At 36.8% G+C, this 27,134-nt stretch overlaps 1 protein-coding gene across 1 annotated transcript in view; it reads right to left on the minus strand.

Annotated features, from left to right (window-relative positions):
• Window positions 1-27,134, minus strand: part of LOC115625436 — a 75,263-nt gene that overhangs the window by 16,514 nt on the left and 31,615 nt on the right. Inside the window, exon 3 of the mRNA XM_030520482.1 lies at window positions 13,524-13,570. The gene's annotated coding sequence lies outside the window, so the exon portion shown is untranslated. The remainder of the gene's footprint in view (window positions 1-13,523; window positions 13,571-27,134) is intronic.

A 27,134-nucleotide genomic window follows, 5' to 3' on the forward strand; every position in this document is an offset into this window, starting at 1 on the left:
CGTGGTTATATTGTTTCCTAGTCAACTCCATCGGTCCGATATGGTCGATATGATATGTTTGCAAAGGCTCATCAGATTTGTCGATTACATTCAAAAACCCTTCTTTCTTTCCAAATTTCGCGTCACTCACAATGCACTCTACACAAGACTTAACAATCCTATCTACTTTCCCTAACAACTCTGGAATAAAGTATTCTCGCTGCACTAAATCGGTAGTTCTTTTAACACCAAAATGCCCTTGACGATGAGCTGTCATTATGATTTCGTTTTCCATCCTGGTTGGTATTACAATCAATTCCTTAACTGGGTCCTTGTGCAAGATTTCATACTTCAAATAAAAGTCGTCGTAAGTACCGGACTCTAACACTTTACAAATTGCTGCTATCCACTCATCCTGACGCTGAGCTTGCTTTATTCGGTGTCTTAGTGAATCTGCCAACAATAAACAATGCACTCTACTCAATGCATCGACGTGTTTCATTTTTGTCCCTGAACGATGCTCAATTTCATAATCGAAGTCCTGCAGAAATATGGCCCAACGAGATACCTTCACTGGAACATCTTGCTTCTTCATCGTTAACGCAAAAGCATTACAGTCAGTAACGATCTTTATCTTTCTACCAAGCAAATAAACTCTCCACTTCTTAAGAGCCTGCACTATAGCGAGTACTTCAAGCTCGTATGAAGGATACTTTTCTTCAGCTGGGGTTGTCTTACGACTCATATATTCTACCGGGTGGAGACTTTGGTCCTCCGAGTCCTTTTGTAAGAGTATGGCACCATACCCATACATACTTGCATCGCAATGAACTTCTGTATAGCCCTTCTGATCAAACAGTTTTAAAACAGGGGAACAGGATAAATAAACTTTTAACTGATTGAATGCTGCTAACTCTTCCTCGCCCATTTTGAAACAAACATCCTTCTTCATCAGATTTGTCAGTGGTCTGGCAACGACAGCAAAATCCTTAACAAATCTACGGAAATAAGATGTGAGGCCCAAATAACGTTGAACTTGTTTCCGGTCTCTCGGAATTGGAAAGCTTTCAACTGCCGAAGTCTTCTCTTTAGATGGTCTTATTGTTGAATTTTCTATTATGTAGCCCAAAAAATTCACCTTGCGCTGTAACACCTGAGATTTTCCCCATTTAATGCGCAATCCTGAAATCTCTGCGAGGCACAATACCTTCTCTAACTTTCTGAGTCCTTCTTGCTCATCTTTTGATGGAATAATGATATCGTCCATATATAGGATCAATGTACCGTCGTCTATCAATGGTCTTAGAACAGCAAATATATACCTCATAAAGACCGGGGGTGAATTAGAAATCCCGAATGGTACGTAATTAAATTCATATTGTCCACTTTGTGTGACGAAAGAAGTATATTTACGAGAATCCTCATGTACCGGGACATGAAAGAAACCATTAGACAAGTCCAATGTAGTGAAAATACGTCCTTCTTGAAGTTTGAGCAAAACATCATCAATTAACACCATTGGAAAATTGTCGCGAATTATCTTCTCATTAAGTTTTCTATAATCGCAGCAAAGTCTTTTTGAGCCATCCTTCTTGGCGACAAGCACCACAGGGGAAGCGTATTCGGACACACTATGTCGAATTATCCCCTCCTTTAACCAATCCCTGATCTGCCTATCGACTTTCTCATTGTCTACGAAAGGTAAACGTCTAGGTCTTTGACGGACTGGTACTTCATCTGACAATATTATTTTCATTTCGACAGGGCTTCTTTCTGGTTTTACTGGGCTATAATTTTCTACCAATCTCCCTATTTTTGACTTCATATCACGGTTCAAATGCGACAGCTCTATTCCTCGTGAAAACTCTTCGATAACATTGGTAGACAGTATTTGACGGAACGCATTTTCCAAATCATTTATTGAACTCGCTGATTCTGAAGGCCTGGTCCCTTGAGTATCACTATGTTGAGTGAACTCTAAGTCACGGCTTCCCTTTGCCAAACTACTGCTAATTGCTTTTTCCGATGAACTGATTCCTTCCATAACCTGGCACCCTTCACTTGTCGAATGAAAGAACACTCCTTTTTTTCCTATGCTCGCACTGACAAAATCGAGAACATCACTTCCGATCACACCTTCGTACAGCGTATCATCGTCACGGACTATGTGAAAACACATTTCCAAAGGAGCATCGTCCAACTTAGTGACCACATTAAACGAACCCAATGTATAGATTTTCTTGCCTCCTATTCCGATCAATTCTTTTACATCATTTTTCAATGCAACTGGGAAAATCTTTCTGTAAACTTTCTCGCTCATCGTACAAATATCGCTGCCAGAATCAAACAATGCAGTGATCTCTATATTACCGATGGCAACATTTTTAAAAGCCCGATTGAAACTGGTCTGAGAAAATTGCTGGACATTCGACATTTTCTTCTCCCTTTCCATTCTTGGACCTTTTGCTTCGCATTGATTTGCCTTGTGGCCTAGCTGATTGCAATTGAAACACTTGACGGCATTTTCTTTGCAATCCTTTGCAATATGGTTGTTACCTCCACATTTGAAACAACGCCTATTGTCCTTGATTTGAATCGAACTATTCTCAAATTTTGATTTTGTCTTTAGTGTACTTCCTTGATTCGAACTGATCTTTTCATAAATTTTAAGTTGCTCACGAAACTCCTTGAAATTGTTTGCTTGGTATAAGCAGCTCTTGTTTTGCTTGGTATCTTGAATGCCTTCAATAATATATTCAATAATGCTTTCTTCATCTAACTGGGATTGACTTGCCAAAGTACACATACTATAGAAATATTCAATTAAGCTTTCCTTATGACTCTTCTTCCTATTTTCCAATAACTTATGGAGCTGCTTTGCTGTTAACTTTTCACTAAATTCACGTTTTAGTGCTTCCTTCAGAGAATTCCAATCATTAATACCGGATTGACTACTCAAAAATAATTTCGCTGCACCTTTTACTAATGTCCTGCCATAAACAAACTTTTGTAAATCATTCCAATTCACTGTTAAAGCATTAAGTTCAAAATCATGCAACCAATCATCAACTTCCGGAGAGCCATTGCCAGTAAATGCTAAAAGGGAATCTTCGATGTCTCTTAATGTGAACGCCATATTTACCGAACTATCCACTGCTGCTTCGTTTACTGGATTTAAAACTTGAGCGTCTTCTGTCTGTTCGTCCCCAGTTATGTTAATCGTTTCTTCATAAATAGATTCCTCGTTTTCGTCTTGATCGAATCCAAAATAGGACAATAGTCTTTCCTGTAAAACTGCTTTAGCGCCTGAATGCTTCAACTGTAACTCTTTCAATTTTTCCTTCAACTCTGCCACTGTTAAGCTTAAAATTTCGTCGCGTTGCATATTACAATATTAGCTTATTTTAAAGTCTGTGAATTAAATTTACATTAAATAAAGTTTAAGTTGAGTCCGCTTGCTTAATTTGCTACACCATGCATTTCTTCTATATGATCAATACTTGCGTATACAGACATCATATGTGAATACACACAAACAGATGGTGCTTTTTCTTCTTGGTCTTCTTTACGTCGTTCGCAGGGAATACAAGCCGCACGTGGCCGTGCGAATGGCCACTGGTATTGTTCGTCGTCTGTTGCTTTCCTCTATGTTCGCAATGCGGGCGAAAACGAATAATGTCGGTTTTCGCCTTTCTTGGTCTGTAGATCCGTCGTTTTCTCCTTTCCTTAACGTTCGCTATTCTTTCGTTCGCCTTGCACGAAAACGAATAGCGTCGTTTACATCTTCTTTACTCTTTACTTTCGTTGTTTGCTGATTTCCTCTACTTTCGCAATGCGGACGAAAACGAATAATGTCGGTTTTCGCCTTTCTTGGTCTGTAGATCCGTCGTTTTCTCCTTTCCTTAACGTTCGCTATTCTTTCGTTCGCCTTGCACGAAAACGAATAGCGTCGATTAAGTCTTCTTTGCCTTCTATTTTCGTCGTCGTTGTGATTTCTCTCTGCTCTGCTTCTACTGTTTGCTACAGTACCTTCGTCTTTGCGTCGTACTGTAGCCTCGTCGTATTTTAGCTCTTCGTCGTTAGCTACTTCTTCGTTCTACACTTTGGACGAAAACGAATGGCGTCATTTTACGTCCTCTTTACTGCGTTTAGCAATGCTGATTCTCTGCATCTGTTTTCGTCTGATCTTCGTTGCGTCGTTCGTGATAATTTCACAATGTTGCGCAAAACTTAGTGGTTGGCAACTTATACATACACGTACACACACATTAAATGCTTCATTTGTACAATTTCTTAATGTTAATTTATAATTTGCACATTCACTTGTGGTTCTATCCCGGACGAGCCCCCAAAATTGTAGGGATCTTTAGTGAGTTCCCTACGAGTGAGTAAAAATCTGCTCCAGAAACTCCGTCAATAATAAGTACACCACACGTCGTCGTTTTAATCAATTGAGTACAATATTTATTCATGTGCAAATTAAATCAAATTAAATTAAAGTTTATTCATAACTTGTTCACAACGTCTGCTCGCTTCCGAAGTCAAACTCTTACTCCTAAAACGATATACTTTCTTAGACTACCCTGGACTGACCACCCCGATAGTCCGATGATTATCTGCTGGTTCAAGAGCTGCCAACCCTACATATATGTTTTTTGTAAGTCACTTTCAGCGAGTGACTGAAATGAGCTTGAAGGGATTTTTATGCGAAAAAGTAATGGAAATCGAATAAATTTAGATTAAATACTTAAACTTCAACATTCAATATTTATCACAAATTTAATATAGAGTGTAGATGGAACGAAGCTTCATTCAAAATCGTTTCGAAACCAAATTAGTATTTGAGACTCTTCCTATTCATATTTGTAAAGCTTAGATGGTCGGCAATACTTTTCTGTTCTGATAAAATGCAATTTAAATTATTCTTTAATGTTTCTGCAACTCATCTATTCACATATTCATTCTAGATAGTTCTAAATGCGAACAAAGCATAGGACATGTACAAACGTAAACGTTTCAAGGCATTTTGCAATTGCTCCACACTTCACAGCACTTGGTAAATGCAATGTGAAATGACATGAGGAAAATGAATCCCCACAAGGTGCACATTACCCCAAAGCCCTATTTAGTATGCAGCACACGTTTCTGATGTCGTTTTTATCTTACTAACATACTATAGTATATTCATAGTTTGTAGTACCTTTCCAAAGGCAATTCTCATTTGCTTGCATTTCAATAAAAATTGCTGGCATCACAGAAACAAGAACGAGCAAGTTGCATTGTTTTTCCAAGGAATTTAGGTGAGAGTAAGCTGATGAAGCTGCAAGAGCGGCAGGAGCAAGAGCTGCTCATGTCTAAGCAGGTTACCGTGAAGAGCTCTTCAATAGCAAGGAGAAGTGGCATCAACAGTTAAGGGAATGTGCTGCACAACTTATGCGGGGGCTATAAATTCAACTATATATTTAATATATAAGATTTACACCCACACATGAAAAGGCCAGTGAAGTGAAAAGTGGGAGCAGGCTCTGCTGGTAGCAAGAAGGTTTGCTATATCTTTACTCTGTAAGCCATAAAATTGTGCTGCGCTTAGGAATAAATCTCTGCTCCCTTTTCCATGGAATTTGCATATTCACAAGGGCCTGAACGTCCACATATTGGCAATTTACGGCAGTAGAACTAATATATATTTAGATTACAAATAAATGGCACTGCACTGCACAGCCAATTAATTTCACAAAATTGATACAATTTAATTTAAGTTTTTAGCGCACATAAGTAGGCAACCCTTTTTGTATTGTATTCTGCTCTAGTGGCTGTTGGTTGCTGAACAAATAAATACAAATAAGTGAGAACTTTGCATTTGTTTGTTTTTATCAATAAATGAAGAACAACAGCGTTTTCCATTGAAGGAGAAGGTAGCGAGTCGGCACGGCACTGTAGCAGCTGTGTCTTTTGTCTGTTCCGATTCAGCGCATTGCGGAAATAATTTCTCATAGCTATTTATATTTTTTGCTTTCTTTAACCCTGATTGGCAGCATGCGCTTTTATGAAAATACTTACACTAAGCAGAAAAGGTACTTTTAAATCAAAATATTTTTAAGAAGTGCCATCCGAAGGATCTCCCCACAAGATTTAATATTTAAATTAAACATATCGTAAATATTGCATTGTTTATTTACAGAGATTTAAGTATATCCAATACCTATGTATACCTATGGACAATATTTGTACTCTATGTTAATTTGCAAGTAGCTTAAGCTGCCATATTCCCAGCAGAATACTATTTTAATAAGTTATATAACAAAATTAAAAAAAAACAATATTTAAAGTCCGGCGTTTACATTACACCCAAATGCGTGTCCAGTTTTGTATTTTCAATATAAATATGAATGTGATTTTGGTCATATCTGCGAGTTATTCAGTGGAGTGGCCTAACATTTCTGTGGCTCACCATATTAGTTTTAGGTTTGCAGGCATTTCTGATACTTTGTCTGTTGTTTTATTTCTTCACTTGAAATCGTTCAATCGTTTTTGCAACCCTTTATTTTTCCAAGTGTAGACATTTCATTTCTCACTTTTTTACTTCTGTTTCTGATGTCGTTCTTGGCAATTGCCACACCCACAAGCTGTAATGCAGGGCACAGTCCAAAACTTTGCCAACTGGCTGTCACTTTGATGTCTGGCATAAACAGAAATGACTGCAATCTCTCATCAGCTCCAAAACAAGTGCTCATCAAACAAAGTGCATTCCCTCGTTTTGCTGCAGACTGAACCCAACCCATTTCAAAGACAACAAAATTCGGGTACTGAAAAAACCAAGCCTCAAAAATTAATAGGGCTATTCATTATTCTAGTTCGAAGCTCTATTTATTTTCATGTTTCTCTCCACCAAATGACTTAATGTGTTTAATCTTATTCTCTTAAATATATAACTCAGTCGAGTGTAGTTCAGAGTGAATTGCAAAGCTGTTCAAAAAGTGATTCTTGCCCGCTTAACTGCTTAATGAAAAGTGTTCACTGCGGCTCGCCGGCAATGCGATACTTTTCTGGAAACTTTTTCTTGCATGCAAACTATGTACGAAAAAAATCAAGGAATTCTATTGAAATTTATAGCATGAAATAGCCAGAAACAACTACAAAGCTGTAAGTGCGCTTGGAACGTAAAAGTTCTTGCGCTTTTGTGCAAATATTTTCACGGAAGTTGCACTTGCGGTGCCTCTTGCAACAACTTGAAAGCAACAAAAACATTGAAAATATAACAATAACTACATATAATGATGACGTGATAACTAAAATAACATAATACAGCACGATTGAGTTTTGTAATGGGGCTGCGGAATCAAAGTGGCGTGCACAATGCGATGAGTTTTTGGAGCAAAAGCGCTGGCTGCCAAATGGCAATGAATAACTAACTGAATGAATGAGTGAGCGAATGAGAAGTTGTAGAAGTTTGCGACTGTTGAGTAAGTTATTAGTTGGTTCTATATGCAACGACACCAGATGGGTCAACGGAATGAAAGGGACAGGCACGCGAGGCATTCATAGCTTTACATTTACGTGTATGTGGGTGCATTAAAGTTTTGAAACACTACTACATTTTTCTAAAAAAAAATTAAACATCAGGCACAATCATATTAAGTGTTTAATATAAAAAGCTATATTTATTGTCGATATTAAATGCATATTTTCTGCATATTTTGCAAATGCAAGTGTTTAATTATGCGTAATCAAATGTTAATTGTCTCGAATTTATTCGATGAGAGCAAAGTGCTTTGCAATTAAATAGTTGAAGTGTTGATTGTTGCTTTTATTAATGAATATAATCCCGATTCGCCGAATTGTAGTTAAACAAAAAATCACAAAAGAAAATAATAATATTCATCTATTTCTATCTGTTATGATACAATTATTGCTTCGTTTTATCATAAGTATTGCTTAAATCAAGTATACTTGTACTTCAAATGCTTTAAAAGCTTCAAAATTGATGATGCATATATATTCTTGATCAGGGTGCTATGGACTAATGGACTACTGGACTATTTCCCCCTATTTTACTTCAATGTTCGCATACAGTTTATAAAATCACGATTATGTTTTAAAGACCATAAAGATAGAAATAAAGTCCCCGATAAGGGCAACGCAATGCTTAGCCATCCCAACGCCAAAACGCAGCCTGAAAGAATAAATTTAGTTCTAAAAAAATGGGGACGATGACGACGAGTCAAAGCTAAAGTTAAAAGAAAGGGGGCCTCAAGGCAAATGCGTGACAGAGTGTTGCCAAAAGAGAAAAACATCGAAAGTAATGGCTGTTTGATGATTTGTCGGTTTTATTGTTTGATTTCCCTTAGCTTTTACTTTACTGCTGCTGTCATCATTTTTTCTTTTGTACGAAGTGTCGAAACGAAACAACAACAAATACATTGACAGCATGATAAAGTAGTGGAGCGAGGGTGTGTGGGCTACAAAGTTGGTTGGCAGGGCGGCCATCAGTGCGTATGAGTAACGAGTTAAGTATGCATATGAATCTATATTTCTTAGTGATAATGCGCTTTGTAAGCTTTGTACCTTCAACTTCGTTAAAAAAATAAAGTACATAACATGTTTGCTGTTTTAAGAGTTATAATAACTTATACAATAAAATCGAAAAAAATAATAAAGTAGTTATTTCGCAGCTCTTTATATTTATTAGATTTCTCAACAGCTCTACCCGTTCTTATCTGATTGATTAATATATGGTCAGATCTCCTGATTTCTGTATTTCTATTTAAACCATTCTCACACACGCATTCCTAGGTTGTCTCTAAGGCATCGACTGTGGCGACCTTGGGCTACCACAACAAACAGCTAAGTTTCATTCTCTGTGGCCCACAGAAAGTTTTCGCGTTAAATTTCACAGCTTAAGCGTTTTGTGGCTGTGGCTTGTGTCGGCTTTTATGGTAGTGGGAAAGAAAGCTTTAGAGCACGTCAGTAGAATATTGTATCATGCCTCTCCGCTCCATTTAATTAGTATATATGTATAAGATTCACTTGTGTATTTACCGACTGAACGGTTCCGCATGACACAAATCCCTATTGACGGTGCAGTATTAAACATGGTGTATACTATAATAATAATAATACCAAACAAAACAAAGTTATTTTTAACAGACAGCGCGGGTAAAAAGACAACAGCAGAATACATTTTTCTGCCGCTTTATCAGAAATGATAAAAATTAATAAATTTCATTAAATTAAAATTTGCAATGCTTTTGTGATTTACAGTCTGTGGCAGGCAGGGAGGTTGGCTTTGTGGCGGCAGAAATCGCACGTTTGCGTTATATTTTTATTTTATTTCTATATGCTTCACATACGTTCTGAACATACATATTTTCATTTCATCATGTGCATGCCACGCTCATGGGAAGTGACACGTTGATGCTGCTGGGACAACCAACAGTGGCCGTCGAAACAAGGGCCGGAAAAAAATGACAATAATGACTTTAATAATCATAATACCGACGCGACGGGACGATTAAAATACTTCTGGAAAAACTAAAATGCTTTCCCGTTGGTAGCTCTCAAGACAATATTTACAACGAACATATTTCTGAAGCTTTAATTTAAAGGCCGAACCGAGCAATATTTCTAGTATAGTATGCATGGTATTTAAACGACAAATCTTGATGTACGAGGTCTTCTGAATCACCTTGATCATCAACTAGCCGTAGCTGACCATGTGGGCGTGCCACTCCTATAATTAAAGGGATGCATAAAAGCATACTGACCGCATAGTGGCAGAGGTCAGCCTGGTAAACAATTAAAGACAAGTTGAGACTGAGCTGAGCTTCCGTTGCTCCCAACCCTTTCTTATACATCATCTCGTTAGCTGTGGATAGGTTTGGATAGGTCGCAAAAATGGTCGAATATACAAGTATGTGGAGGAAAAGATAGCTGCAGATTCTGGTATGGGTGAGTGCTTGTTAAGGCATACGTAAAACTCATAGTTTGTAATGTTTGTTATTCTTCAAATTTCAATTTTTTCTGCCCCATAAAATTGTATATTTGTCTTTGCAGCAACAGCAACAGCTCCCAGGCATCAGAAAAAATTTCAAAAACAGTTTTTTTTTGTATTTTTTCGGAGAAAATACAAACTATGTTTTAAGTCGATCAAGATAATCTTCTTTATTTTGAGAGTATTGAAAAAAATAACATCATATGTTTTTGTGGGCGATAATACTTGAATACTGAAATATAGGAATTCTTCAAGTCACTGGTGATTGGACAGCAACGAATATTGCTGTTCTAAAAACATTTTCGTTTTTAGTTATAATTAAGTTAATGTTGAAAGTGCACAGAGTTTTTTAAATTTTAAAATAAAATTTAACGCTTGCATGATTAATTCCATAAGCCAACGAATCGAAGTAAGCAGCATAATATCATTCAGGCGTTGGTAAAACTTTTGTAAATTTGTCAATTAAAAGCTAATTTGAAGCCTCTCCACAAGAATGTCATTCTATATAAAATGAAACTAGGTTTTATAATTAAATATTTCTCTACTTGGAAACTTACATCATATGGGCAGCTGTGGTTCATATTGGAGTAAGTCCTGAATGTCTGATAAAAAATGTTACTACAGGATTAAAAGGTTTTAATAAGTATTTGCAAGCATCACACGTTAAATTGTAAAGAAACGCCGAATCAACTAAATATGAACCTGAAATTGTGCAAAATAAACTAAAAACGCGTTGGTAGAGTACTGGGTATACAAAATATTTTGCAAAACAACAACCATAATATCAATTCAACTCAATATGGCTACAAAATATATAGAAAGTACGCGATGAGTCTTTCGGCATACAAACGACCGAAATAAAGCGTTTTTGTGGTGGCCCATTTGTAAGCCAGAAAGCCAAAATCAGCAATTAACTGATTAAAAATATAAACAAAACAAAAAATCCCCATCAGGACTTCCAATACTGTAACTAAATTAATTTATGCTGTATCAGAGCATATGCAAGTAAGCCTTTTTCTGCCGTTGAATTGGTATTGGTGAGGATTTTTGTGTTGGATAATGTGCGTCAAGGGACCAGAATGTGGAAAGGGACAACAACGGACATTCAGCTGCAGACAGCTTAGACTACCTCATAAATCAAAATGTATAAACATTTTTATTATTATGCGTTTTATTGCGGGCGCACATTGCACAGCAAGGGCAATGACATTGAGGATGGCATTGGCGGTAAGTCCCTAAACATCATACATGCTGCCGTAAATACACAAGCTCAAATATTTGTTATGCTTTTAGCAGCGCATCTTATTAGCTCTGTTAAATAATGTGATTAAGATACGCACACACGCATATAGAGACAGACGCATATGGACATGTGCTCGAACTTTTTATACCGGGTACCCAAAGGGTACAAGGGTATATTAGTTTTGTGCGTGTGTACAGACCCCACAAAGTATATATATTCTTGATCAGCATGACAAGCCGAGTCGATATAGCCATGTCCGCCTGTCCGCCTGTCTGTCTGTATGATTGCAAGGATCTCAGAAAGTATTAGAGCTAGAATAACCAAACTTGGTATCCAGATTCTTCTGAGACCGAGAAAGGACGAGTTTGTTCATTTTTCCCGATGCACCCCCCACTCCCCCCCTATTTACGATTTTCTATAACTCCCGTAATTCTTGGAATTTTGAACTGGTAGACACATTCAGTTAGTGATATTATATATATGTACCAAGTTTCATTATGATAGGGTTAGTAGAAAGAAAGTTATAGCCATATAACCAGGCCAATGCACACATACACACATACAAGTATGTACAAGTACATACAAATGTATGTATGCATGTATGGAATATTTTATGTTTAATTTAGTTAATTAATTACATTAATTTTATTACATTAATTAATTAATTTAATTAAATTAATTATAGCCTGTACCCAAAGGGTGAAAGGCTATACTAGTTTTGTGCGCATGTATGTAACACACAGAAGGAGGCGTGGCAGACCCCACAAAGTATATATATTCTTGATCAGGATGAGAAGCCGAGTCGATATAGCCTTGTCCGTCCGTCCGTCTGTCCGTCTGTCCGTCTGTCTGTCCGTCTGTCCGTATGAACGCAAGGATCTCAGAAAGTATAAGAGCTAGAATAACCAAACTTGGTTTCCATATTCTCCTAAGACCGAGAAAGTACGAGTTTGAGTTTTTTTTCGATGCACCCCCCCACTCCCCCGCAATTCGTGTTTTTTCTTATAACTTCCGTAATTCTCGGAATTTTGAAATCAATTTTGGTACGTACATCCAGTTAGTACTAATGTGTCCGTGTGCCAAATTTCATCATGATAGGTCAATTCTGAAGAAAGTTATAGCCATAAGTAAAATCGCTGCTCATGCGCTGCCTCTGTCGGCAGCGCTGCCCGCAGCTGTTGTTGTTGTTGCTGCTTTGGTTCAACTTTGTGCTGCATACATACACGCATATAAACACGCATAGGTACGTGATGTAAATGTATGCTGTTAAAACTAAACATAAACATATATTCTAATTTAATTTAATTAATTAATTCATTAATTTTTTTTAATAATTTAATTTTTTTTTAATTTTTTTTTTTTTAATTTTTCTTTTTTTGTGGAAAGTACAGGCTATTTTACTGTCGGGCTTGCTCGACTGTAGCGTTCTATCTTGTTTTTTGTTGCATTCCTTTCTTGTTTTTACTTTTCAAACAGCTCCAGGCAATGACTTAACATAGGGAGATAGAGTGAGAGATTGCGTGGAAATCAAAAACTTAAACCAATCGGGAAGGATGCAGGTTTTATGCACAATAAGCCCAGAAACTGGCATAAATTGCAACTATCCGTTTTCTCATTAGCTGCAAGAACTCTATTATTCCTATAATATGATCATTTTAAAGAGTCAAGTAGGTCCCAACCAAGCAGGCAACCAAAAGAACAATCAAACAATCAATGAGTTTGTGAGTTTTTGAGCCTCGACCGTAAGAGAGGTGTTGTGTCAGAATCAAGCATCAAGAAATCAGATCACATTGTCGGTAAAAGTTTGCATCACTGTTGGCTCTCGTCGGGGGAAATGGACCGGATATTGTACTCGTTTGGCGATTTTCCTGCTGCTTGGTGTAAGCTTTATGAAATTTAAATAGAAATTTCCCGCTTAAATTTATTGAAACCATATTGTCGCATGCCCTGAGTATTCAAGCGTCAACCATTGGAATATATATGTACACATCGGTTGCATTGAATTGCCTCGGCACGACCGCACGACCTGCCTTACACAGGACGTGGTCTCTTAAATGTGGGCGTATCGCCATAAATATTTGCGATGTTGAAATTAAATTGAATGCTGTGGTAGGTCCAATGATTCAATGCGTAAGCTTGTGTGAGAATTCACATGCTTTTTGTACATGCTTTTTGTACTTATGTCGAAACAACTGATAGCAGGCTCAGTTATGCAGGCGTCTGTTGCTGACACTATGACAAGCCGAGAACTATTTGACTTGTTGTGCATACTCACACGATGTACGCCGCTCAACTAATAAGTATACTTACCAAGTTTTCAAGTTGCCTCTAATATCCCAGTTGCGCGTGGGGCCTTCCTGCAACGATTAAGAGAAAATTCAAGAAAATAAGTATAAGTAGGTGACACGCATACCAGGTAGGTAAAATGCATGATTATTCAAACTTTATATTTAACAAGGGAGAACGCTACAGTCGTGCAAGCGCGATAGTAAAATACCCTGTACTCTGTCAAGGTGAACTCATTGCCACACATATTTAGTTTAAATTTGATTTCCTTCACAGCTGCTTCCAAAACTCGGCCCATTGGAGCCTGGCCCCTGCAAACCTGGAACAGCAACAATTTAATGAAGAATTAATGGCACATTCACGCCAGCTGTTCTTCGTACTCGGCGCCGCAACCAATCGGCAACTTTTCAGCCTCAAATAAATAAAGTAAATAATTAGCCAGCCATTGACTGGCGTACAGGAGAGGACTGTGGAACGACTATGGCACGTAAACAGCTCTATGGCTTTAAGAGTTCAACATTGTATATTTATTTGCTTGTGTCAGTTGCCCTGACTGTGCTGTCAGAGTGTCAGATTATAGATTTGATGTGAGCACTTTGAACATTTTCAAAGCCAAAAGTCTATTAGCCCATTAATTGTTGAAAACCTTTTCCAATAATTTGAGACTAGGAATATCTATTTAAATAAACAAGACGTTAAACAACTGACATTAAATTGCAGTTACATCGCGATTCAAGGTGCAGCTAAAAAGTCTAATCTATTCAGAATATATAAATAACTCAAGCACTATTAAGATGTACTTCAGAACTTCTGCTTCGTTACTTGGGAAATTGGGGCTTATTCTGTACCATCTAAAATGAAGGTTAAACATTTTCCAAATATGTATGACTATTATTTCATCATTTCCCATCTGCGCATTATATATAATTGCTTCCAATACTAAACAAAAGCAACTTATACTCTATCTAAATAAAAATTTAATTTACTCACTCGTTCCAAATATAAACACAACACCTTTAAGCTAACCAAACGCAAAAAGCCTTTTATTTACAGCAAAAAAAAAAAAAATATATATATATACAAGTATATATATAAAACGAAAGATAATTTGGCGCCTTCAATGGAAAACATTAGCTAATGTGTAAACAAAAGTGAAATGCGCTGGAAAAACAAACGGAGCCGCAAACGGGAAATCAACACTAAATAGAATTGGCCGAGAGGCAGCATTTAATGAAAACAAGAAAACAAAAGTTTCTTACAGCAAACAAAAGGCAGCCATAAATGAAAGAGCGCTCCATGAAAAGAGTATGAATTTGCATAATTATTTAAAGTAAAATTCCTTCACGGATACGACAATGGCGGGCTGCGTTTTATGTGTTCTCATAATTGTGCGACAGTTTGTTTATATTACGTGGCAAAGTCAAATGGCGAACAACACTTTGCCAATGCCAGCACATCCGCACACACACGCACACACACACACATAGAGACATAAGAGCCAATCCTGGCAACGTCATTTCCGCTTCCACACTGTTCCACTGGAGCATTGTAAATCCTTTTATGAATAACGTAAATCACTGCAAATCCATAAAATTGCAAAAGAAATACGAGTTTGTATGTACGTGCAAAAATGAGTACGCGTCAAGCACACGATAGATACACTTGGAAAAAATCGATGTACGATGTTGGATTCAATTCAATTGCTTCAACACTGTTGTTTTGGATCATTGCGGTCATGCTCACATGTTTAGTTCGCAGAGTTAAACGACTATTGTTAGACTGTCGCTTTTTTGAAGACTCTGGCAATAAACAAGAAACAAGTTTCTAAAACCCATAACATATTTATTTTTCCACGTGTACCTACAATATAACAAAGTGTAGCTTCAGCAAAGGGTTCGTCTGACACATGGCATGTGTGACCGTGTGGCGTGTGCGTGTAGCCTTGTGTCTGTATGTGTCTGCTGCTATGCTGTTGAAGCAGCTTGTTAAAGCCTCAGGATTTAGCTCATCCCATTAAATAGCTGGAAAAGCAACAGCGGAAGCAATTTCCACAATGCAAATTTGTTAGTCAAGTTGCGCACTTCCTGTCATTACCACTGCTAGCCCTCACCCTCTTACCCTTTCTTACCTATTCGGTAAGATATGAGCATTCGTTTGTCAGTCAAATTTAACAAAATGTTGCGCTATAAATAAGTGTTTATGCCCCCCTTCCCAGCTCATCTTGACGCCAATGTTTTGCATATTAACTAAGTCCATTACATTTGATTTATCTGGTGGCGCTCTTGCCTTTTCCTACCTCCACAAATGGCTGGAACGTGCCTTTGTTTTCACATTGGCCTTCTGGCAAAACTTTTCGACAGGCATCTAGTAAATTTTCAGAAAATGTTATGCAAATCAGCGCAAACTTTGCATCTTCAACCAAAAACCATCAGTTCAACAATAAACAATTTCAACGACAGAATTCTATATGGTCTTGGAAGCAGCTGCCACCTGCGGCCTTTGGCTGATGTATGTGGAAATTTTACCAAGGATCCTTTGCAGAGATTGGCTTTGATATATATTTTTGTTTAGATCATTTCTCAATGGTAATGGCATCGCGTTGCATTGAAAAATCTGACTCTCTTAACCCATATCTTCCGTTTTGTGTGTGTGTGTGGTGGAGTTTATAAAAACCATGTTTTGTCTTAGTATTACAAATATATAGCAATAGAAACATTCTCCTCGTTGCTATGAGGAATACTATTGGGTCAAATAGGTGACCTTCCACTGAAAGGTAATTAATATAATGTAATTATAATTGAGACTCATAATATTTCAAGTAATGAGAGCAAATCTGTGTTTAAATTTCAGGAAATGGAATAAGTATTTTATAGCAGACAAAAATCGAAGTATTTCCTGCATTCTTTTTTATAAACATTTCATGGAATATATTGCATTCGGTCTGCAGTTTTTGGAAAAAAGGATATGCAAATTATTATTATGAAGATATAACCATATCTGCCTGTCTGTTTCATGGAATACTCTCCATATTCTTTCAATAAAAGCCAGATGAAGCCCTTGCATTTAATAGTAGCCACAGGAACTATCAGCCTTCCAGTAAAATTAATCATTTTCATGTAAAGCTTCGGTATTGGAGACAAAGTAGTAATGTTAGAAAAGTACTTTTCTAAGGGTATATTAGCTTCGGTCTCAAAGCATAGGGCTAGTTCCAACAACAAATTTCTGAGAATATGCCCGTGCTACTATTAAGAGCTGTTCTTTATGCTGTCAACAGCTTTATTTGAGCACTGAGCATAGCTTTTGCTTTGTTGGAGCTGACGTCAACGGTGCGTTTTATTAATGACTGCAATTTAGACTCCCATTATTCCTTGTCGCTGCCACTCAAGTATACACAAAGCTTAAACACTAATATTACACTACGCGAGGGCCTCCTAGTGGTACTCCTCCTATTGAGTGGGGAAACGGCAACTAACTGACTGTGGCAGTGACAGCACCGGAAATGATGTTGTCACCAACTCAAATCGCTTCATATCCGTTTAGTGGGAAATGAGTTCTTGGACTCACCTTTAAGCTGCTGACTTACTTGTTTTATCTCTAAAACGGCACGTTTTGTTCAAATATTCTTTTATGGTCAGGTTGTCAGCCGTTGGCCACTTTCAATTATATACAATTTTTAGAAAGGGTTTAGTGTGCTGCGCTATTTGGTCCTGACACGTGTTGGTTTTCTAAGCCGGAACTCATTGTATTCCTGTCCACAAAAAGAGGTCGTGTCTTAATATGTGTGTGATTGCGAGCAATGCCAAAACAGTTTTGTCTTATTTAAGTGTTTTTTAAACTCTAGGTGCTTTCTCAACTTCGAGTATTATTGTCGAGGTCGGCAGATACGTGTATATAACATTATTCAAGGTTCTTCATTTACTGTACTTCAGAATATATTAACTTTTGTAATTCTATTCTTTATGTTTTAAAGTCGAAAAAAGAAACATCTAAACATTGGACAATGTAGTTTGTGCTTATCAAACTTTATCGATATTCCAAAACCATCTTGAAATAGTTATAGTTATCTTTTCAATACATATCATCAAAATTTGAATAATCAAAAGCTTCTCGTATACTTGTACCTTTTATCATTAATTTAAATAGGATATGAGAAGGGTTATAGTTATAAGATTTTGACAGAACAGCCTTAGCTGTTAAGATATTAAGTCGGACTCTACAATCCGTCATGTGCTTGGTGCATAAAGTGAAGCAAGCCACTTTGTGGACATACATATTTGATATTTAAAGACAAATATTATCATTAAATACATTTCTCACTTGTACTTCATTAAACAAAATACGATAGTGTAAGACCAACAGAAATGTGTCTAAAAATGATTTTATGCAAATTTACGTATATTTATCGTTAAGCAAATGAGCAGCAAGTTGTTCAATCTATTAGGCACGTCGTTGTAAGGATTTTGTGGCTAATTACGTTTGGAGCGGACATTAAAGACTTTGTGTGAAAAAGTGAGAAGTGTTTGGAGAAGAGGCAGGATAGGGATAGAAAGGGCAATAGTTCTTGAAGCACCATCATGTGGCCAAAATGTTCGCACAGCATACTCACATCCCTAGTTGACCGTAAAAAGTTTAAAAGCGCTGACGTTGTAGATGGAAGAGTAACAAGTAGCGGAGGAGAACGGAAACGAAACGACACAAGGATATGAAATACAACAAAGGCGTAAACAAGCAAAACAAACAAAATAGAAAAAGTAAAAAAAAAAAAAAAACACACAACAAACTTTTGTAATTGGGCAGAGAAAAGCTTACAGAAAAATAAATCCAAACCAACCACGACACAAAAATGCACAGTCTGGAAGGGCGCAGGTTAAAATGAAAAATTGTAGCAGTTCGCTTGGATTTGGCTTTCCAGAACTACAGCAACAACAACAACTGGTTGAAATATCAGCAGCAACAGCTTTTCAAGCAGTAACAACAAAAATCGAACACAAAAGAAAATAGATATTTTCACTTAAATAACTGCGACAACACCGATATAACTATATATGATTGGTATGAGTGTGAATATCAATACTCAGTCATCAGTTTGTCTTAAAAGAGAGAATGCTATAGTAATGCAGGCTCAACTCTTAAATACCCTGTACCCACTCCCACAAAAATATATAATTTATAATTTAAAATATGTATGTTTTAAATTTGGATTTTGGATTGAACTTTGAATTTAATAAATTTAATAAAATAAAAGAGAGACACTATAATGATGAAACCTAACGCTGGGTTACATGAGCCTAATGATCAAGAATATATGTATATACTTTGTGGGGTCTGCCACTCCCTCTTTTTTGGTATACTCTATACTATATGGTATACTCTTTTACCCATTGTGTACAGGGATAAAACTAAATATAAGCGTGAAGTAAATGAGGAAAGCCTAATAGCGATTTTTGGCTATTGAGAATGTTTACATGGTCCATGTTTGTCAAAGTACTTATTTAACCCAGTGCCGACATGTGCTTTGAAACTCACAATTTACATAAGTGTTTGTGTGCAATAGGCTTGAATAAATGTATGTAAAAGCCAGAATCTACAACAGTGGTTTCTAACTTTCTCCTTTTCTGTCTGCCTCTTCTATGCATTCGTATAACATGTTTTATTGATATAGGGTGTTTAACTTTCGGACTTGGTTGACGCTACTACGATGCTCTCCTGCTTCTATTATCTGTGTGCATGCCTCGCCAACCACATCATTATTCATTTTTGGCTAAGAACAATGAATAGGCTCTGTAGGTTGCAGGCACTCCATTCGGGGCTAGTCAGCCAACACACACAGCTTTTATGATTTTGTTTAAAATAGCCCTACAAAAAGAACTCATTAGAGTGCTTACTTTACTTGGCTTTGCAAACCTAGGAGTGAGTGTCTGTGCGTTAAATAGTGCATGAAAATTTCGTTTAATATGTGAATTGTGTATTTCCATAGCATCAGCAATGCCTCCATTTGTCAATCGATAATTTTGGGGAACCAATTCTGTGATTTTCTTAACGTGTTGTTCATCAGTCGTCCCTTACGTCACACTTGTACACAGAATAGGAAATCGGAAATTAAGCATAATACTGTAGTTAAAGTAAAGAAAAAGGCTTCTAATGTAATTAAATTAGTAATATATCGAAAAATTGTGAAGTAAATGTATAAAATAAATATACAGTTTCTGTACCATAGAGATAGAAGTCGGTCGGGTCAGTCGGGTAAAAGTTGGCCGCACTCAACTCTAGCGTTCGACTAATTGTCTATTATTTTTTATCCCAATTTCATGGGCATGCGATTAAGTTTAATAATAATAATGTTTGTCAAAATAATTTTACGGTATACCTTGCCTTTGGATGTGTGTAGAATGGCGGCAAGAGCATACCAGCATAGCAGAATGTGTTGGATTAAGTGCAGAAAGTTGTTGCTGTTTTAGTTGTTGTGGTGTTTGCAAAGACACATATGTATATTTTAAGGGGAAGGTGGAACAAAATGTTAATTCGAAGAATAACAAATATTACAAACTAGGAGTATTATTATATTACCCTAAGAATTTCAATAATTTGCGGCAAAATGTGTAACTAATTTTTCCTCCACTTATATTCGACCATTTTAGGAGACCTTTCCAAAAGTACCGCTAACAGCTAACAAGAGCTGTAGACAAGGTGATGTATAAGAAAGCGTGGGGAGCAATGGAAGCTCAACTCAGTGCTTGGTTAAGGTGTTTAACAGTTTTAAAATAAAGTGTCGCAGAAATGCGAGTTCTGGTTAGGCACGTAAAACAATACGTATGGGAAAAGGGCACCAACAACAGAGCGACAACAAGAGCAGCAGAAACTTGACATGTATTCTTATCGATAAGCAACACCTATTTTGGCGGGCAAGCAATAACTCCATATACGTTAATCTATAATCGATAAACACTTTTTATATCCTGTACCTAAGGGGAAGAAAGGGTAAGCTAGCTTAGCGCGAATGTATATAGCACACAAAGAAATTATATACGTGTATAGTATATATATTCAGTATACAAAGTGTAAATATTTATAAACACATATTTAAGCTTAAGACTTAAGAAATATGTGAAATACATAAAAATTTTTGATTAACACTGCACTGTATATTTGCACTGCATTTGTGCGAGAGTCTTCATCTTCTCGCGTTAGTTAATTTTACTCCACAATAGTTTATTTTATTGCTTTTTACACTAATAGCCGTAACTAAAAAAGCTTATTAGCAAGGTGCATCTACTTGGAGTTGTTCTCTGAAATTAAATGTGTTGTTCAACACTCTTTTCCTTCACATTTTGTTGTTGGGTTTCTTCAACTGACAAATTAACTTACTGGCGTTTCATGTAATTTGTAGTTTTTTTATTTTGTCCCCGCGTTGAGCGTCGTTTCCTTTGAATTTGCCGTTGTTGTGCTGTGCCCAGCGGGTGCAGAAACTTGCACAGAAGCTCTGCAGTGGTCCTTTGTTCATTTGTTTGTGCAATTCCCCGTAATGAACCTGTAAATGTTTTCTTTCCATTCCGATCTCTGGAGCTGTATCCCTGTCATAACACTATCTGCTTGCTTAAAACTGTTCCGTAAATTGTATTCGAATATTTTATGTTGCATAATTTTTGGGGATACTACTTAATGCCATCCATTATTGTTTTTTATGGAATACTTAAATTTTATTAGTCATATGCCTGGAGTGTTTATATTATCCTTGGCCAATGGTAAATATATCTGTAAGCATAATAAGACCAAAAAAGGTTGCGCTCACACTGACACTCATGTGCATAGAAGCATACACACATAAACGTCGGTCAAACTAAATATCAGATATGCAAAAGTTAGTGGACCATGAAAAAGAAGCTTCATCAATTAACCCAAGCACGTACTAAATTTTTATCGAATTGGACACGCAGCAGCTGGAGACCGAGCCTACAATCAGAATAACAATAAGAAAAGCAACAAACGGGACAAAAGCAAACTCAAATACAAGAATAACACTGCAGAGCAACTATTAACAAAACAAACAAAGCCAGAGAATAGGGAAAGGACATCAAAACAAAAGGCCACAGAAACAGAGCATTTTTTGCTTACACACGCTCCATTTTTGAGTGCGTGCAGATACAATGTGAGTCAAGAAAAACGTAGACAGGAATGCTCCAAACAATGACAGCCACAAGCTAACAAAATAACAAACAAGAGAGAACCCTACAGTAGAGGAAGCGCGACAGTAAAATACCCTGTACTCCCCACAAAAAGGAAAAACAAAAAAAATTATTAAAATAAAATTTAATTAATTAATTAAATTAAATCAAAAATTTGAATACATACATTCATAGATACTAAAGTGATGACATGTTTATGTACAGTTTCAACAGCATACATTTATGCATGTATGTATGCAGTACTTGACTTATTCCAGTCAAATCAGCAACAACAACAGCTGCAGAGCTTCGGCAAATAATTTTCTATAATTTTCTTCATATTTAACCTATCGTAATGAAACTTGGCATACGGACTCATAATCACTAATTAGAAGTATTTGCCCAATCTAAATCACACAATAAACCATGTGAATTGAATTGAATTCTCTTTTTTCTGTCATTCAACGACTAAGCTAACCGATCAATTCTTAGCTCCATCACCGATTCTTGGCCATGTATCTTGCTGTATGGTATAGCAGGCGAAGAAAAGTGGCATAACACTGGACCTCTACTGAAGACTAATGAGCGGCACATACTCCAAGAGATTTACAGACTATCAGCTACAAGCGGTGTGTGTGTGTGTGTTTTGTTGGCTAGCAATGGCATAAAACTGTCATTAGGACTGCGACATCCACAAATGCTGATAGGCATTCAAGAGGCATAAAAGCAACTTTGTTTTCCATCGTCAAAGTGTTAAAGTGAAAACGTGGACAGCATTTGAAAAAGCTGCAACGACCGTTTCCAGTGTGTCATAAGCAGTGCGAAGCAAAGCTGCGTATGCGTAATATTTGCAGTTAAATGCAGGTTAATTGATTTGACCCTCAACTCCCAAGCTTGCAGGCCACAGTGTCAGCCACAAGCATCGGACCAACAGTTTTTTCTGCTGCTGACATGCTTATGCTTAAATGGCATATTTATGCGTCGTGGCACTCCAAGTTTATTTTGTCGTTATGGAGAAACAACACACATATACACACCCACATAGAAACACACACACACTCAAGCACATTGGCTCACTCATGAACGTCGGCGGGCGAAATATGTTTATGTTAAGTGCGTTTACTGCGTCGACTATGTCGACTTATGCGCTACTGTTGTCTATCCTAATTGCATTTTAATGCCTCGGCATTATCAGACAGCACCGCCATTTACGCTCCTGAGCTTGCCTGATGACGCATTTTAGCAGCAGGCACATACAGGTATATAGTAAGGACACATACTCATAGATACTTTGGCGACTCAGCCAGACACCTCCACCTTCGTCATAAGACAATGCCGTGTAAGACAAAAGCAGCTTATGAACAGTTTATTAGCAAATAGACCGAATGTATCTACTAAACATGGCCATAATCAACTATCCAGTTCTCACACATTGTGCACTTAGTCGCTTATTAAAAGTTGTCTTATAAATGTTGTCAAAAACTCGAATAATCAATGTTATTTAAATTTTGAAAAGTAATGTGCATTAATGCAACATAATATTGCGATTACCAACAACTGTTTAACTGTTTAACTCAATATGAACTTGATTATTATTAAGAGCACTTTCTTAAGATCGCAATCTGCTTACTTACATTAATTTACGTAATGCCAACTCATCAAGTTAGTTAGCACAAAATAAACACTTAGAATACAATTAACCTGAAATTGATTGCAAGGCGCCCGTTTCGCCCTCCACTGCTGCCTCCGATAAATAGAAAAGCAATTTAGCGAACGATTCCGGCTAGACAGTCAAGAGCTTTTCTGTTTAACAATTGGCTTAAATCAGTTGGCCCACCACTTGTTAGAAAATTTGGCAAACGTACAAATTGTAAGGCCTGCCGGCAATAAAAGAACATCACAAGTATTTTCTAAAATGACAAAACTTTTTTGAGGCATACAAATGATGTTTAATCCGGGTAATAATGGCTCTCCTTCTGCATCACCACATGTGCGTACAGCCAAATAACAATTGCTTTTTTATCAGCCAATAAATCGGCAGCGAAAATGAATAAATTGGATGATATGCTTAGCTTAGTAATGGAAACATTCAAATTAACCACGATGAAGAATTATACGAATGCGGATCTTAATATTGAAGATAGAAACTAGCCTTACAGAACGATATTTGTCAAGTGCAACTCGAATTAATATAAGAAATGTTTGATAATTTTAATCAATTTAAATTTATTTTTTTTAATTTATCTATTTATCCAAATTAATATTAATAAGGATAAAAATGACTAATACTTGTATATCATTACAATATTATCTTTGTTTGTTGAAAAATATTAATACTACAGACCAATTAAAAAGTTATATCAAAATTATACTTACTACTTTCTTTAATTTAGAAAATATCAGACATAATACATAATACATGAGGTTTCACTGCTAAAATATTAGAAATCAGTCAAGTTCAAAATGTGGTTAAAAACTAGTAAGTATTTTCTCTTAAAAGTCATAATTATACATTTGATTAGTGCGATAGCTTATAGGTTGTTTTCGTTCTTGTAGCGATAGGTAAGGAGGAAGAACGCCCGAAATGAAAAATATTTTCCATGAATATTTTTTTGCATATCGGAGATATGACTGAGATATTTGATATTTTAATTGAAGTGCTGAAATATTTGTATCCAACTGGAAAATCAAATGTCCCTACTGTATCAAATAAGCGCTGGCAGCACACGACGTATACCTAATTGTTGCGGAAATAGTTGGAAACGCATGGCGTAGAACTGAATTAAATATTGTTCCCTTTTTTCTGTGGATATTTGGCACGCTGCCAGAAATGCAGACACAGCTGGGCGGGCACCAAACCATGGTTGTGGGAGTCCAGCACACTTTCTGGCGTTTGTCTGCACCATTTTAATATTTAAAATATAATTTACAAAGCCCCGAATAGAGTGCCACGCCTAACGCTTAAGGGCTTGATTGAATTATTTAACAGATGACAATTATAATAGTGTAGAGTAAAGCTGGGAAAAACCCTCACATGCTCATGGCAACCACAATACATGAACGCACGCAAAGACTTCAATAAGCCTTGAGTGGATTTCAATGTACACGCGGTTCGTTGGTTTCAAGTTGAGGCACCTAGGCAGCATTAAAAATGTAAATTAAAGTGTATCCAGGCAAACTGACTGGCTCACTGGATCACTGGCTGGCTGATTGCGAGGGCACAGGCTCAGGTAAGCCGAAATCGTAGTCGGGAGCATTGTGTGCATGAAAGCCACTCTTGGCGAATGCTAATTTTTGTCTTTGAGGTGGCACGCGTCTAAAACGAGCCCCCAAATTTTGCAAACATTATAGTCAGCATAGCTTCGGAATCAACTTCAACAGAAACAACGAATATGGAAACAACAACAGAAGCGAGCAGTATTAAAAATATCTTTTTATGTTGCACACACCGTCAAGGGCACACATTTGACATATATGTGTGTATTTGTGTGGTTGTAGTGTCGACGAAACCTGAATTAAATGCACAAAAATAGATCAGTTTATTTAAATTAACTTGATATAGCGATGAGTCACTATATGTAATATGTAATATATGTTGTAGGATACGAACCTACGTAGTAGCTCTGGTAACCCCATCAATTATATCCCTAAACTCGTCCTTCTCGTTATAAATCTTGGTATGTATTTGGAGGGATCATCACACGTTACAAACAAAAGGGCTTGGGGATGGATATAACTGTACATTTCACAAAAAGAATATGAGCAAAGGAATAAGATTGATTTTACATTCAGAATAGATAGTACAGTTTTATAGTACAAATTAAAATATAGGATATTGTTTGCCATCAATCACTTGTGAATATGTTTCATACGTTTTACCCAAAGCTAAAAAAAGTAAAACAAGAACACAAATCATTTAATTCGAATATCCTCCCTATCTGCACTTTTGACGTAAATAAAACACATTTTTGTTATATAACTCGAAGGCCTGCAAATAGAAGCCAACTAGAAAGGACGATGCAATGAAGCAAGCTCTTCCGTAAAATACTCTTCACTGTAAAAACTTCTACGGACTTGTACCGCCTCTCTGGCCATTCTTTCCGTATGGAAATCGGGACATTTTGAATTAGGAACAACGCATACTATATACTATATTACAAAGCCATTTTTCTTGTTGTATAGCTGACGGTGCAATAATCAATGTTAGTTAATAACAATTTTAATAGCTACAATGTCATCATCAAAATATAATATAGGAGTGGTAGAATCTACTAGAGTAGCCCTGTTATACAGTAGCCCTGTTTATGAAGTGACAGTGGCAGATGTGGAAGTAAAGTGACAATGAAAGAAGACCAGTAATGATACTCATTACTCATCAGATCAGTGAGTCGGGTCTGAGTTGTTGAGGAAGAGGGACGTGCTGAGAGTGTGCTCGTGCGTGTGAAGAGTTAAACGAATTTTGAATATTAATTATACAAATAAAGCGTTAAATATACGAAGGAGAGTGTGTAATTTACTTGGAAGAAGAGCTCAACCGTTTGCTGCCCTACTATCTTTGGGGCTCAAATGCTTGCCGACCTACATACATATACTTTTTTTTACTTAATATAAATGTACTATATTTATTAATTTTTAAAACTGCTTTTTTCTATTCTCGGTTCTATTGTTGTATTCGTATTTTTGTACCAATTATTTCAAACCTATTTTTTCACAAATTTACATTTATGTATAGCCTTGAACCATTACGTCATATTTAACGACTCTGGGAAGCACACAGCACAGCACGATAAAATAATTGCATACACACCATCACATTTCCGACAAATCAAAGTTAGCCTCTGCCTTCACTTGGCAATTACAGTGCTTCACATTTTTTGATTTTCATGCAAAGCGTTGCCACACACCGCGCTGAATACTCGCCCTACTTTAATTCAATTAATTATTCATTAGCTGTGCTTTATGAGCCAAGCCACGGCACGAACTTAAGTCCATTTTGAATATGGAAAATGAAGAACTTTGAAAAAGCCCTAGCTAAGCAAATTCTCACATCGTATGCGGGGCGCCTTGCTTGCCATCCTTGTTTCACAGGCAACACGAGTTGGGGAAAAATTAATACAAGCCACAAAGCATAACGAAAATTTGTAGCTTAAGCAGCGTCTAAGGAGATGGGCTGGCAAAAGCAACAATTGAATGGTTAGTACCATTGGGCAACGAGCCTTGTTGGCGAGCAGAGCACCCATAAGCCTCAAGAGCTCCCACGAGCCCGAGGACAACGACACCGAAGTCCTTGTTGACAAAGTACTGCTATTGTCTAAGGCATAGCCAGTGAAAACTACTATACTTCCCATAATTGCACTGCACAAATTATTTCATGGATCTAATATAATTCAACACTAAAAGGAAATCGAAGATTCTGAATAAATATCAAGGCTTACAAGCCTAGTCTAAAGATAAAACATTTGTTTTCATTCAC

Source organism: Scaptodrosophila lebanonensis, unplaced genomic scaffold, assembly GCF_003285725.1.
Source record: "Scaptodrosophila lebanonensis strain 11010-0011.00,11010-0021.00 unplaced genomic scaffold, SlebRS2 tig00000072-arrow-pilon, whole genome shotgun sequence".
Classification (NCBI taxonomy): domain Eukaryota; kingdom Metazoa; phylum Arthropoda; class Insecta; order Diptera; family Drosophilidae; genus Scaptodrosophila; species Scaptodrosophila lebanonensis.